We start from the raw sequence: 14831 nt of genomic DNA on the forward strand, positions 1-14831 counted from the left end.
CTCTAGTAGAGGCTCGTAGATACGTCTGCATAGGTAGCAGTTGCCCTTTGGATACATTAGCGTATATTTGTATATATAATTTTTGCAGTCGAGAGAGCTTATGTATATTTACATAGTACCTTGGAGATTATGTATGTTAAGGTTGGGTATGATGATTAGCATAACAAGTGGTTCTCGATAGTCAGCTCCGGGTACCCGTCATGGCCCCCTAGTCGGGTCGTGACAAAAGTGGTATCAGAGCAGTTCCGTCCTAGGGTGTGTCTACGAGCCGTGTCCAATAGAGTCTTGTTTATCGGTGGGAAGCGCGCCACACTTATAAACAGGAGGCTGTGGGGCATTTAGAAAAAATGACCGTTCTTCATCTTATTACATCGTGCCATAGAGCCATATTATAAGATTTTCTCCTCTCTAATTGTGCGTTATGATTTCAGAGATGCCGGTAAAGAGAAAAGCTACAGCCGCCCAGAAGGGCAAGGCTACGATAGAAAGGCAGATAGAAAGGGAGCCGCTAACGAATGTAGAAGAAGGTGAATCCCAAAATGAGGCTCCATCCAATACCTCTCACACTCCGCCTATTCTAGAAGAACAAAAGGGGGCTTCAGCTCCGGCTCCTATGCCTCCAATTCCTCCACCGGGTGCTTCGGGTCAACAAATGACCAAAGCTATTAAGTTATCGACACAACTAGTTGCCACGAAGGCTCACCGGCAGAGTACAGGTTCAGGTGACAGGGCGACTAGTGCTAGAGCCCGTGATTTCATGAGTTTAAATCCTCCAGAAATTTTCGGGTCAATGCCGGACGAAGACCCACAAGGTTTTATTGATGAGATGCTAAGAACATTAAGAATCATCCATGCCTCCAATACTGAATTTGTGGAGTTGGCATCTTATAGACTCTGGGATGTGGCGGTTCTTTGGTATAATAACTGGATAACTTTAAGAAAGGAAAACGCACCTCTCCCAGTTTGGCAAGAATTCGTACATGCCTTCATCCGCCACTATTTGCCATCCAAGGTTTGTGGGGCCAGAGCTGAAAAATGTTTTGAATCTTAAGCAAGGGAATATGAGTGCCCGGGAGTATAGCCTTCACTTAAATTCATTGTCTAGGCATGCTCAGACTATGGTGCCTAGCATGCGAGATAGAGTACATAGGTTTGTGAGTGGCTTGGGGCCACATTTGTTCAAAGACTATTTGACAGCTTCACTCCAGGCTGTTTGACAGCTTCACTCCAGGAGGGGATGGACATCTCCCGTATTCAGGCCCACGCCCAGTATTTAGAGGAGCAGCAACAGCCGCAAAGGGGTGAGCATGATATTGATAGAGGACAGGGCAAGAGGGCCAGATCTGCCGGTGCTAGCAGTGAGTATAGAGAGGGTCAGCGACAATAGTATTCTAGATATTCGGGCCAGTCCGTGATGAGTGCACCTCCTCGGTTTGCAGGCAGGAGATTTGATGGCCCCATTTATTCTGGTCTACGTCAAAGTTCAAGGGTCTCAGGTTCTCAGTTTGGAGGTGATCCTAGCCAAAGGAGACCACCGGTTCCACGATGTAGTTAGTGCAAAAAGTTACATTCGAGCCTGTGTCACCAAGGTTCAGATGCTTGTTATGTTTGTGGACCGACAGGGCACGTGATGCGTGATTGTCCCTCGAGGTACGGTAGAGGTGAGGTTCAGCCCACAGGATCAGTAGCCGGTTCTTCTTCATCTGTGCGCCCCATAGGGCAGACTACCTAGACTCCGGCAGGCCGCGGTAGGGGCAGAGGAGGAGTATCCAGTTCAGGTGGTAGCTAGCCCCGCATTTATTCTCTAGCCGGACGTCAGGATCTTGAGTCCTCCCCGGATGTGGTCAGAGGTAAACTATTTATATTCTCTCATGAGGTTTATGCATTTATTAATTTGGGTTCTACGTTGTCCTATATTACTCCTTATATTGTTGACCGTATTGGGGTGAAACCCGAACTAATTAAACCATTCAAGGTATCTACTCCGGTTGGTGATCCAGTAATAGCAAAGCAAGTGTATAAAAATTGTGTGATTGGTGTATGTGATCGTCAAACTAAAGTTGATTTGGTTGAGCGGGAAATGTTATATTTTTATGTTATCATGGGCATGGATTGGTCGGCCTCTTGTTATGCTAATGTGGATTGCAGAACAAAGATAGTTCGATTCTAATTTCCAGGAGAACCAATACTTGAATAGAAAGATAATACAAAGTCTCCAAGAGGGAGGTTTATTTCCTACCTCAAGGCGAGGAAGATGATCGCTAAAGGCTATATTTATCATCTAGTCAGAGTTCATGACACCGAAGCAAAGCCGCCGACTATTCAATCCATCTCGGTAGTAAATGCATTTTCGGATGTATTTCTCGATGAACTTCCAGGCCTTCCTCTGGAAAGGGAGATTGATTTTGCGATTGATGTATTGCCGAACACCAAGCCTATATCTATTCCTCTTTACCAAATGGCTCCTACCGAGTTGAAAGAGCTGAAGGCACAATTGAAAGATTTGCTTAAAAAGGATGTATTAGGCCCAGTTCATCACCGTGGGGAGCACCTGTTTTATTTGTGGAAAGAAAGATGGTTCCCTACGGATGTGCATTGACTATAAGCAGTTGAACAATGTGAAGATAAAGAATAAATATCTGCTTCCAAGAATCGATGATTTGTTTGACCAATTACAGGGTGTCAAATGGTTTTCTAAAATTGATTTAAGATCGGGTTACTATCAAGTGAGAGTTAGAGAAGAAGATATTCCCAAAACAGCTTTCAGAACGAGATATGGCCATAATGAATTTCGGGTGATGTCATTTGGGTTAACTAATGCTCTGGCGATGTTTATAAATCTGATGAATAATGTATTCAGGCCCTTTCTACATCTATTTGTGATCTTTTTTATCGATGATATTCTAGTATATTCTGGGTCAGAAATGGAGCATACAGACCACTTGTGTATTGTCCTTGGAATTCTTCTGACTCGAGAACTGTATGCAAATTTTCAAAATGTGGGTTTTGGCTAAATTCTGTGACTTTTCTGGGCCACATTATCTCAGCTAATGGCATTCGAGTAGATGCTCAAATGATTGATGCTGTGAAGACTTGGCCAAGGCCTACAACGCCTACAGAATTCCGTAGTTTTCTGGGATTGGCAGGTTATTATAGGAGATTTATGGAAGGGTTTTCCTCTATTTCTGCACCATTGAGGAAGTTAACTCAGAAATCAGCAAAATTTCAATGGACTGATGCTTGTGAACGCAGTTTCCTGGAATTGAAGGATAAATTTACTTCAGCCCCAGTCATGACACTTCCAGAGGGGTCGGAAGGCTATGTTATTTATTGTGATGCCTCAGGTGTCGGATTGGGTTATGTATTGATGCATCACGGTAAAGTCATTGCCTATGCTTCAAGGCAGTTGTGGAAACAAGATAAGAACTATCCGACCCATGCTATTGAATTGGTCGCGGTCATTCCTACTCTAAAGATGTGGACACACTATTTGTGTGGCGTTCATGTAAATATTTATACAGATCACAAGAGTCTCCAATATATTTTCAAATAGAAGTAGTTAAATCTACGACGGAGGCGATGGTTGGAATTGTTAAGGGATTATGATGTGAGTATTTTATACCACCCCGGAAATGCGAATGTAGTAGTTGATACACTTAGCTGTAAATCAATGGGTAGTCTATGTGAGGTCCCTCCAGAGAAGAAAGAATTAATCCGTGATCTTCACAAGCTAGCCAGCATTGGAGTTCATCTAATTGATTCAGGCGATGCAGGAATTGGTATTCACAACCCAGCTGTTTCGTCCTTAGTTATGGAGGTGAGAGAGCGCCATATTACAGGGGAAACCCTGGCGAAATTTCTATAGAATTCCCGGGATCTTAACATTCGAGGACGAATGTTATTAAAGGGGGGAAGAGTGTTACACCGAGAAAAATTTCATGTCGTCATGTGGTGGATAGACTAACGCAGGGTGATATGAATACGATGTCCCTACAACTAAGAAAGGTTACTTAACAGTTCTAATTAAGATTCCAAAGACGTTTGAAGCAAGAGAAAGAGAGTTCGTTGAAGAATGTTAAGTATAAGTTGTGTTTTGAAAGGGGTTGCAAGTACCGAGCTTGTTACACCCCGTATCTTCGAAGAGCACTTATCAAATTTGAAACATAAGTACGTTGAGTTAGGGTTAAGTAAAACCACTTTGGAATATAAGGAGCAAGCATTATTAAGTATATTTAATAAGTGAAGGATGTATATAAGATATACCGAAAGGTTTTACAAGGAAATGAGTAGAAGAAATGAAGTAGTACGACTTCGGAGAAAAGATGGGTAATGTTTTGGGTGAAACTTTTGGTCCAACTTGGGGGACGAATATCTCTTGGCATATGAAGTGTTTTAAGGTGAACCAAAATCCTAAAATGAAATTCGTCGAGTCTAGTTTCCAAAGCAACAAACCGCTCGTCGATAGGACATCGGAGTAGATAATTATGGATGTTACAAGTTCAGCTGACAGTACTGCTACAGTGACCCGACCCGAATTTGACCCTTATAAAAAGGGTCAGAACCCCCCTTTTTTTCACCAGATTTGCCCAGAAATTTCCAGAAAATTGAAGAGAGAGAGAGAGGGGGGGGGGGGGGGTCACAAAGTGAGCAATTTTCAAGCGAGGAGTATTAATCGAAGCTCGGATAAACGCATGGATGAGATTCTAGTATGGTTTTGCGGTGGATTCAAGGTAGATATTGAAGATATCTATGTTTTAACAAGAATAAGGTATGAATCTCCTATTATTAATGTTAATTTTGGTTTATTTACGGAGATAAAGTCGTTAAATAATTGTATAGCGAGTTGGTTGGTTGTGGAAATTGGGAAAACATCATGTGGGATGTTTTATGGTACATATTGGTGTTGGAAATGATGTTATTGATGTTGGTATTTTTGTTGTTGTTGTTGGTTGTTGGATTGTGATTTCGGGCTAGGCATATAAACAGGGGAGGTGCTGCCGAATTTCGGCAGATTATAAACAGAATTAAATTGAAGGCTTAAGATGAGCGTATGACATTGAGCCTAATAATAGTATGAATGGTGTATATGTAGATTTACGAGCTTGGAAGGATAAACGTTGTACGACTAAGGCGACCGAAAGGTATGTTAAGGCTCGTCCTTTTCTTTGAAAGGCATGATTCCGATGTTATGGCTTCATAAACGTTTCCATATCTTCCTCGTTTTCAAAAGTTAGATGTTTATGACTCCAAGGCATCATTCCTTTCCTAATAATTCATAGTTGTTTTCCAAAATGTTCGTAGTTTCTAAATCAGAGATTTATGGCTCTGTGAGCTCTTATGATAACAATGATGAACCTGTTTTCACAATCATAATGATGATGTCAAAGATGAGAACATTTTCCTACTTGATTATGATGATGATGATTCCTGGTTTAAAGGTTCCAAGTTTACGATTTCAATGACGATATAAGAATGTTGAGCTATTTCTTGATTTCTCAATTTTATTCCTTCATTATGACTCTATTTTCTAAAGACTTCAAAGTATATGAATTGACGCCTTACGAGATTTATGATCCTATTCTATGTTTTCTCTTGATGCTATTCTTCATTGATAGTCTCACCTTATAATAATTGTTCCTTCAAGGCGAGATAAAGCGATGATGATTATACCATAATATAATCGGAGGTTACCGACCTTACGTCACTCCGATGGAGTTATAGCTTTTGATTGGGCTCTTATGCATGCTTATGTTGTGATGATTACACCGCGCCTATACGGCCGGGCAGCACCACTACGCTGGGCGTAGTGGGCGACTTATTGATGATTACACCGTGCCTATATGGCCGGGCAGTACCACTACGTTGGGCGTAGTGGGCGGCTTATGGATAATGCTAATAACACCGTGTCTATATGGGACGGGCAGCACTACTAGTGGGCGGCGTGAGCTGATTACCCCGGACGCGGGAGGCCCGGACGCGGGCTAATGATGTTATTTGATTCGGACAGTTTATGTATGTATGGGTGATATGTTTTGATGGTAAAAGTGAGCATCCATGATTCCGCCTTAAGAGGCAAGCAGTTACAGTCATACCTTTTTCATATATTTTCCATATTTCCTTATTATGTTGTTGTTCATGTTCTGTACATATTATCATGTTGTCATTCATGCCTTACATACTCATTACATTACTCGTACTGACGTCCCTTCTTGTGGACGCTGCGTTCATATCCGCAGGATCAGGTAGCCAGTCGGACGATCCACAGCAGTAGGACCTCCCCTCAGCAGCAATCAGTACGCTCCACTGATCCTAAGCTACAGCCCTTTGGTATGCTATTCGGTTACGTACATATATGGGTACGGCAGGGCCATGTCCTGTCCTTTCTACAGTTTGTACTCCATAGAGGTCTGTAGACAGTGATATGTAGTCGTGATATTTTGCACCCTCGTCGGCGTGTATTTTGTTGTACAATATATATATATATATATGTGTGTGTGTGTGTGTGTGTGTGTGTGTGTGTGTGTGGCGGCCAAATCGGCTCACGCTGTTATTCTCAGTGTTTATGTTTATATTTATGCGTTGGCCGTGAGTTCCAAGTACGGTGTCTCTTATGACGATTGTTCGGGAGACAGTGTAGCACAGTTACAGATTGTATATGGGCCCAGGATAGTTAGTGAGAAGTAAACACAAGTACAGGAATGCTTGGCCAGTAGTGGTCGGGCACTTGTTACGGCCCGTCGGTTTGGGTTGTGACAAAAGTGGTATCAGAGCAGTTCATCCTAGGGATTGTCTACAGATTGTGTCCGTTAGAGTCATGTTTATGGATGTGAAGCCGGCCACACTTATAAACAGGAAGATGCAGGGCATTTAGGAATCATTGACCTTTCTTCTGTCTTAGATCGTGCGATAGAGCCAGAGTCTAGGAAAGATCGCTTTTGAGTCTTTTTCCTGTAGGTAGGCGCAGACTGACGAGAGATGAAAAGATCAGCCTCAAATGGTGGGGGTGCTAAGGAGGCCCCTAGAGTATCTCCAGGACCCTAAGCTCCAGGACCGATCCGAAGGAGCCTCAGTTATTCTATTGAGACTGATCCCTCGGAGGACCCAGCGGCGATCCCTCCAGAGTTCTTGACTCCCAGGGAGGCGGACCACCCAGAGGACAGTTATGATACAGATTCGTCCGAGTATTCGTCTGGGACACCGGAGGAGGAGATTCCCAAGGCCGTGCCAGCTACTCCTATGGCAGAGCACTACGTTAGACCAGCCTCCCCGGTGAAAGTTACGGATTACTCCAGCCCCCTATCCTGGCCGTCGGTAAACTCGAAATTGCCCAGTTATTTATATCCCTCAGACTTGGATGAGAGAGATGATGAAGGCCAAACGAGCAGATGGTGCCGACGGTGGGAAAATCTTGATGAAGAACATATTTCACCTTATAGTCCACCAGATCAGACTAGAGACCGATTGGCTAAAGGTAACGGCGACCAAGGTGTGTTTGCTACCATTGGGGATCTGGAAATCTAGGACGGAAAGTAGTTATACATACAGATGAAAAGTGAATATTGAGAATTAAAAAGGCGTAAATAGTAATTGTATAGTCAGAAGAGTAAGAGACCCTTTCTAATTCGGAGGGAGATGATTTACGAGAACGTTTTGGAATCTGTCAAGACTTCAACTTGCATTAGATTGTGTGGTGAAGGTCATGCGGTGAGGTGAATACGATTATACCAGCATTAACGCACCGGATTTCATCATAGTTTCGAGGTTAAGCGTGTTGGGATGAGAGAAATACTAGGATGGGTGACCCCTGGAAAGTGTACACAAAGTCCTATAAATTTAGATATAAGAGGCAAATGAGAAGCTAGAGCAACCTAAGGGAGATTGGAGTATGCGGAGTGGTTGGAGTCCTTAAGAGGTCGCGTAGGATGAGGCAGACTAAACTGGTGAAGAGAAAGAAGGTGCATCACAGCTCTAGAATTAGGGTGAGTTTGAATAGCATTTGGAAATATTTTGCAAGCGAGATGAATACGTATGCATATGGTATCCCATACGTGGCTATATCAGCAGGTATGTGTATCCCGGAAACCAACGTTGCAGTATATGAAAGGCATTAATCGAACGGGGTAACGAAGTTCAAGTGACAAAAAAAATGATACAAATGTTACAAGGTAAGCTGATGTTATTTTCACTACAGGTTAGGCTTGGAGAGTTTTAATGTAATGATGTCTGGAAAGGAAAGAAAGTGAGTAGATTGATGGTAAGGAGATCAAATGCCGGAAAAAGTGAAAAGTAAGAAACATGAGTGAGTGAAGCCTCCAGGAGGGACGATGGGCAATCACGGGACTATTTGGGTAGAAATTTGAAGGTAGGCATACGAATTGGATAAAGTGTGGCAGTATGGAACAAAAGAGGAATGTGTGGGGTAAGAGAATAGGCTTCGACAAGTGGGGCTAAAAGGATAGTGACCATGACGAGGAATGTGAAGTAAGAGAAAGAATGGCTAGGCCTTGCGACGATGTCAAGAGATTTCCAACTCCCGAAAGATATAAATACAAAGGGATAAATGTGTAATCATATTGACATGGTTGCCTCGGAAATGGAGAAGTTCTCTTAAAGGGATGACTTAAGAATAGAACGGATTTGCGCATTTAAAGGAATATTTCACGAACTCCAGAGTCGATACCATAAATAACAAGAGAAGAAACGTGCTCGAGGAGGAAGAACCCAAGGAAGGTTAAGGATGAATGTAGGAAAGGTATGCTAATGGGTTAGTCGAAGGAAGAGGAGAATATTTAGGAGTAGAGTAACTGGAAATCTTTGACCATGGGAGTAAGAAGGATATTTTAACGAGTTGGCGGTAGGAAACCGAGCAATCACTGAGATAAGAACGAGGATGATGGGGCGTCGCATATGATTAGAAATTTAATGACAGGAGGGAAGAATTCCAGTAAAGACCAAGAGATTCGATTATAAAGGAAATAGAGTGTAATGTAAGGAACATGCATGGAAGACAACCTGGCCGTGATATCAGAAAGACGGATGAAGGCTCGATGAACGACGATGGAGAGAGAGTATATTGTAATAATTTTGTGCTAAGAATAAGAAGTAGCAGGACACTCGAAAAACTTGGATGCACAGCTGCAACATAAACGCGTAGTTAAGAAGGATTATGAGTAAATGAGCTAAGCGGGTGAAAGGACTAGTAGTAGATGGAAGGGTATGGAAATGTTGAACAAAAAAAATGATGTTATAGACATAAATGGAAGGAGAACTCAAGATAAGAAGAATTCTAAATATGTTATAAGCAAAGTGAGGAATAGAAAAACAAGAAGTAAGGTAAAATCGAAGACTTCATAAAGGAAGTGGTGAATCTCGATGTCCCCATTAACTTGCAGGTCCGGAAAATCGTTAGTCATAAAAAGACAGAGGTGTGAAAAGACGGAAAAGAAGGCATCAGAATTGGATCTAACCCTTATAAGTATTCTGATTGGATACAAAACTATAACTAGCAAGAAGATAGACAAGTCAGACCATACGATGACGGAACCCCGACCCTAAGAAGATTGTGAAGGGCGGCAGATACTTATCGAAGACGACAGTTACTCAAAGGCTATGGGCATATAAGGACCTCCTTAATAAGGGGGGGGGGGGCAGAACATACTAGACTTGAAAGGAGCTGTGACGTTTCAAGCCCCAAAAAAAGAGATTTATTAACTCAGGGCCATAGTTTGAGGCGTATTGGCATATCGGGAAGGTAACGGAAAGAAGTAGAAGCGAATTGACAATAAGTGTACCATGAGGCAGACATAGGGAGGAAGTATGGAAGATAACTCAAGAGAGCACTTTACGCCAAGATGAACTACGATATTTTTAAACCATGATTTGAATCCCTCATATCGGACAAAAATTGTGTTGTACCTAAGTATGCAGTGACATACCCTAAGGGGTAATGAAAAGAGCAAGAAACGTCTCCAAGCTAAATTCACAAAGGGTGTTAGAGGATGACGAACCCAAGGGACATTTGGGATGACAATGACAATTGGAATAAAAGGAACAACGATTGGTAGTTTTGGAAATTTTTGAAGGAAAGAAAGAACACTGCTCCTATGAATGGAAATAAAAGAGTTCACCAGATATTAGAAAATAGTTCATGGACAACTAATGATACTGAACATGATAGCATATGCTATGGAATTATATGAACCGTCAACGTGAAGCTATGCCAAACTACAATTGTAAGAAGGCCACACCGGAAAGCCAATAAGGAATAACGACTGACGAAACGATCGCCGATACAAGGAAATCGAAGATAAGTATACTTGCGTTGCAAGAGAGTCATAATTGAAGAATTGCCATAGTCATATGCTTCTGGGGTTGTATTGATAGATGTGAGGGAAGGAAGTAAAGGAAAAGTTGTAGCAGGAGCTCAAAGATACTGTGAGCTATGCAATTAGTTGAACTTGGATTATAAGTTTGCCATAAGTGTAACTGGACTGCGAAGGATAATAAATGGCGAAGAAACATTACGTATATACATATTTCGGATAGTGATATAACTGGCCTTAGAAAGAAACATAACCATTAGGTTCACTAGCGACACAGTTATGCTGGGTAAACATTTAGAATGTAAGGGTAAAATAGATGGCGACAAAGATGTAAGGATTAGAGAGCCTGACTAATGGACTACAAAAAAAAAGTCGGTACAATGTATATCTAAGATCAACGGGTACAAAAAGGATAGTCCGAGATGGCACCGAAGGAGTAAACGCAAAGAGGGCGCCTTAGAGAGAGAAAGGTAGCTGCCCACTAACAAGGAAACAAGGAGCGAGAAAAAAAAAGGAGTACTTACAAGACGATGAATAGTTATGGCACGGCAAGTCAAGACTACCATAATGAAGAAATAACAAGAGCGGGATGCAAGTTAATTTCCGATCATGTACATGAGGACAAAGAATTGAAAGAATATGACTGAAGGCAATAATAGAGCTAAGAAAGAATGAGAAAAGACTGACCCAAGTTATAGTTTAAGTAAATGGTAATCGGATCCTATAGGAAAAATAATTGTTCTAACAAATCAAAGATGGTGTCGTTGGTTGGCAATACTGCAACATTTGAGGACGAATGTTTTTAAGGGGGGAAGGATGTTACACCCCGTATCGTCGAAGATCACTTATCAAATTTGAAACATAAGTACGTTGAGTTAGGGTTAAGTAAAACCACTTTGGAATAAAAGGAGCAAGCATTATCTAGTATTTTTAATAAGTGAAGGATGTATATAAGATATACCGGAAGGTTTTATAAGGAAATTAGTGAAAGAAAATGAAGTAGTATGACTTCGGAGAAAGGATGGGTAATGTTTTGTGTGAAATTTTTTGTCTAACTTGGGGGACGAATATCTCTTAGAATATGAAGTGTTTTAAGGTGAAACAAAATCCTAAAATGAAATTCGTCGAGTCTAGTTTACAACGCAACAAACCGATCATCGATAGGACATCGGAGTAGAGAATTATGGACATTACAAGTTCAGCTGACAGAGTAGAAACGCGTACTACAGTACTGCTACAGTACCGACTTGCTGTAGTACTGCCACCGTAAAAGTGCTACAGTGACCCGACCCGAATTTGACCCTTATAAAAAGGGTAAGAACCCCTTTTTTTCACTAGATTTGCCCAGAAAATTGAAGAGGGAGAGAGGGGGGATCACAAAGTGAGCAATTTTCAAGTGAGGAGTATTAATCGAAGGTAGATATTGATGATATCTCTGTATTAACAAGAATAAGTTATGAATCTCCTATTATTAACGTTAACCCGGAAATTGCGTAGATTGCTTTGCTTGGGATTCCCTAAGTAACCAAACCAATCCCTGTCATTTCACACGGAAAATGGTCTGTTTTGAGCTGACATTGATAATTATTGAAAATTGGATAGTATGTTTTGAAGTTAAATAATTGTATAGCGAGTTGGTTGGTTGTGGAAATTGGGAAAACATCGTGTGGGATGTTTTATGGTACATATTGGTGTTGGAAATGATGTTATTGATGTTGGTATTTTTGTTGTTGTTGTTGGTTGTTGGATTGTGATTTCGGGCTAGGCATATAAACAGGGGAGGTGCTGCCCGAATTTCGGAAGATTATAAACAGAATTAAATTGAACGCTTAAGATGAGCGTATGACATTGAGCCTAATAATAGTATGAATGTTTTATATGTAGATTTACGAGCTTGGAAGGATAAACGTTGTACGACTAAGGCGACCGAAAGGTATGTTAAGGCTCGTCACTTTCTTTCAAAGGCATGATTCCGATGCTATGGCTTCATAAACGTTTCCATATCTTCCTCGTTTTCAAAAGTTAGATGTTTATGACTCCAAGGCATCATTCCTTTCCTAATAATTCATAGCTGTTTTCCAAAATGTTCGTAGTTTCTAAATAAGAGATTTATGGCTCTGTGAGTTCTTATAATAACAACGATGAACCTATTTTCACAATCATAATGACGATGTCAAAGATGAGAATATTTTCCCACTTGATTATGATGATGATGATTCCGGGTTTAAAGGTTCTAAGTTTACGATTTCAATGACGATATAAGAATGTTGAGCTGTTTCTTGATTTCTCAAATTTATTCCTTGATTATGACTCTATTTTCTAAACACTTCAAAGTATATGAATTGACACCTTATGAGATTTATGATCATATTCTATGTTTTCTCTTGATGCTATTCTTCATTGATAGTCTCACCTTATAATAATTATTCCTTCAAGGTGAGATAAAGCGATGATGATTATTCCATAATATAATCGGAGGTTACCGACCTTACGTCACTCCAATGGAGTTATAGCTTTTGATTGGGCTCTTATGCATGCTTATGTTGTGATGATTATACCGCGCCTATACGGCCGGGCAGCACCACTACGCTGGGCGTAGTGGGTGGCTTATGGATGATTACACCGTGCCTATATGGCCGGGCAGCACCACTACACTGGGCGTAGTGGGCGGCTTATGGATGATGATAATAACACCATGTCTATATGGCACGGGCAGCACCACTAGTGGGCGTCGTGAGTTGATTACCCCGGACGCGAGCTAATGATGTTATTTGATTCAGACAGTTTATGTATGTATGGGTGATATGTTTTGAAGGTAAAAGTGAGCATGCATGATCCGCCTTAAGAGGCAAGCAGTTGCATTCATACATTTTTCTTATATTTTCCATATTTCCTTATTATTTTGTTGTTCATGTTTTGTACATATTATCATGTTATCATTCATGCCTTACATACTCAGTACATTACTCGTACTGAAGTCCCTTCTTGTGGACGCTGCGTTCATGTCCGCAGGATCAGGTAGCCAGTCGGACGATCCACAGCAGTAGGACCTCCCCTCAGCAGCAGTCAGTACGCTCTATTGATCCGGAGCTACAACCCTTTGGTATGCTATTCGATTACGTACATATATGGGTATGGCAGGGCCTTGTCCTGTCCTTTCTATAGTTTGTATATATATATATATATATATATATATATATATGTGTGTGTGTGTGTGTGTGTGTGTGTGTGGCGGCCAAATCCGCTCACGCTGTTATTCTCAGTGTTTATGTTTATATGTATGCGTTGGCCGTGAGTTCCAAGTATGGTGTCTCTTATGACGATTTTTCGGGAGAAAGTGTAGCACAGTTACAGATTGTATATGGGCCCAGGATAGTCAGTGAGAAGTAAACGCATGCACAGGAGTGCTTGGCCAGTAGTGGTCGGGAACTTGTTACGGCCCGTCGGTTTGGGTCGTGATAGAGCCAATGTTGATCTAATGATGTCTTGAGGAAAAGTTATAACGCTCCTTAAGTTGTTAATGAAGTGCTACACAAGTGCTAAGACAGTTCCATAAGGATTGAAGATCAAACGAAACGACGGAAATAATTTCAGAAAAGTGGAGTTATACGACCACTTATACGGTCCGTATAACTTTATACGGTCCGTATAAGGGTCCGTATAATTTTATATGGTCCGTATAACCCAACAGAAAATATGTTTTCCTTGATGGAGAAATACATACACTTATACGGACCATATAATGTTATAAGGACCGTATAAGGGTCCGTATAAGTCCCGACGGGCTGAATAATTTCCAAGTATAAATACATGTTCCCATTTCTATGTGGGGAATTCCTCCCACCGAACCCTAGCTTTTCAAACACCTGCTCACAACATAAATGCTTACCAAGCCCCTCGGGCAACAAGAGGTCCTGTGATTCACCCAGTGTAACCAAATGTCACTTTTCAAGACCATGTCACCCATATTGACTTCTCGCTAGAACTTGAGAACATGGAAATGTTCTTTGAAGCAGGAATAGACAAGATCGAGAAGGAGATGGGGAAGAAAATTGCTGAACTGGAACATGGCTCTAAAAAGAAAGAGGGGTTAAGATACCCTCATTTGTGCATACATCCAAACCTGGGTCTGCCAGAAGGCTTCAAAATTACCAAGTTTGATCACTTCAATGGGTCGGGCAATCCCAGGGCCCACTTGAGGGTTTACTGCGACCAGTTGGTAGGAAATGGCGAAAATGAAGCGTTGCTCATGAGGTTGTTTAGTCGAAGCATGTCTGGAACGGCTATGGAATGGTTTATCTCTCAAGAAATTAGCCTATGGAAAACATGGGAAGAAATGGCAAGTCCATTCATGGAAAGATTTCGCTTCAATGTGGAAAGTATGCCTGATCGCTTCTTATTGGAGAAAATTCATCATAAATTGACTGAAACCTACCGAGAATATGCTAGTCGCTAGAGAGACGAAGCGGTGCGTGTGCAACCACCTATGGTTGAAGCTGAGCTGGTAAT

This window comes from Lycium barbarum, chromosome 1 (assembly GCF_019175385.1).
Source record: "Lycium barbarum isolate Lr01 chromosome 1, ASM1917538v2, whole genome shotgun sequence".
Lineage (NCBI taxonomy): Eukaryota > Viridiplantae > Streptophyta > Magnoliopsida > Solanales > Solanaceae > Lycium > Lycium barbarum.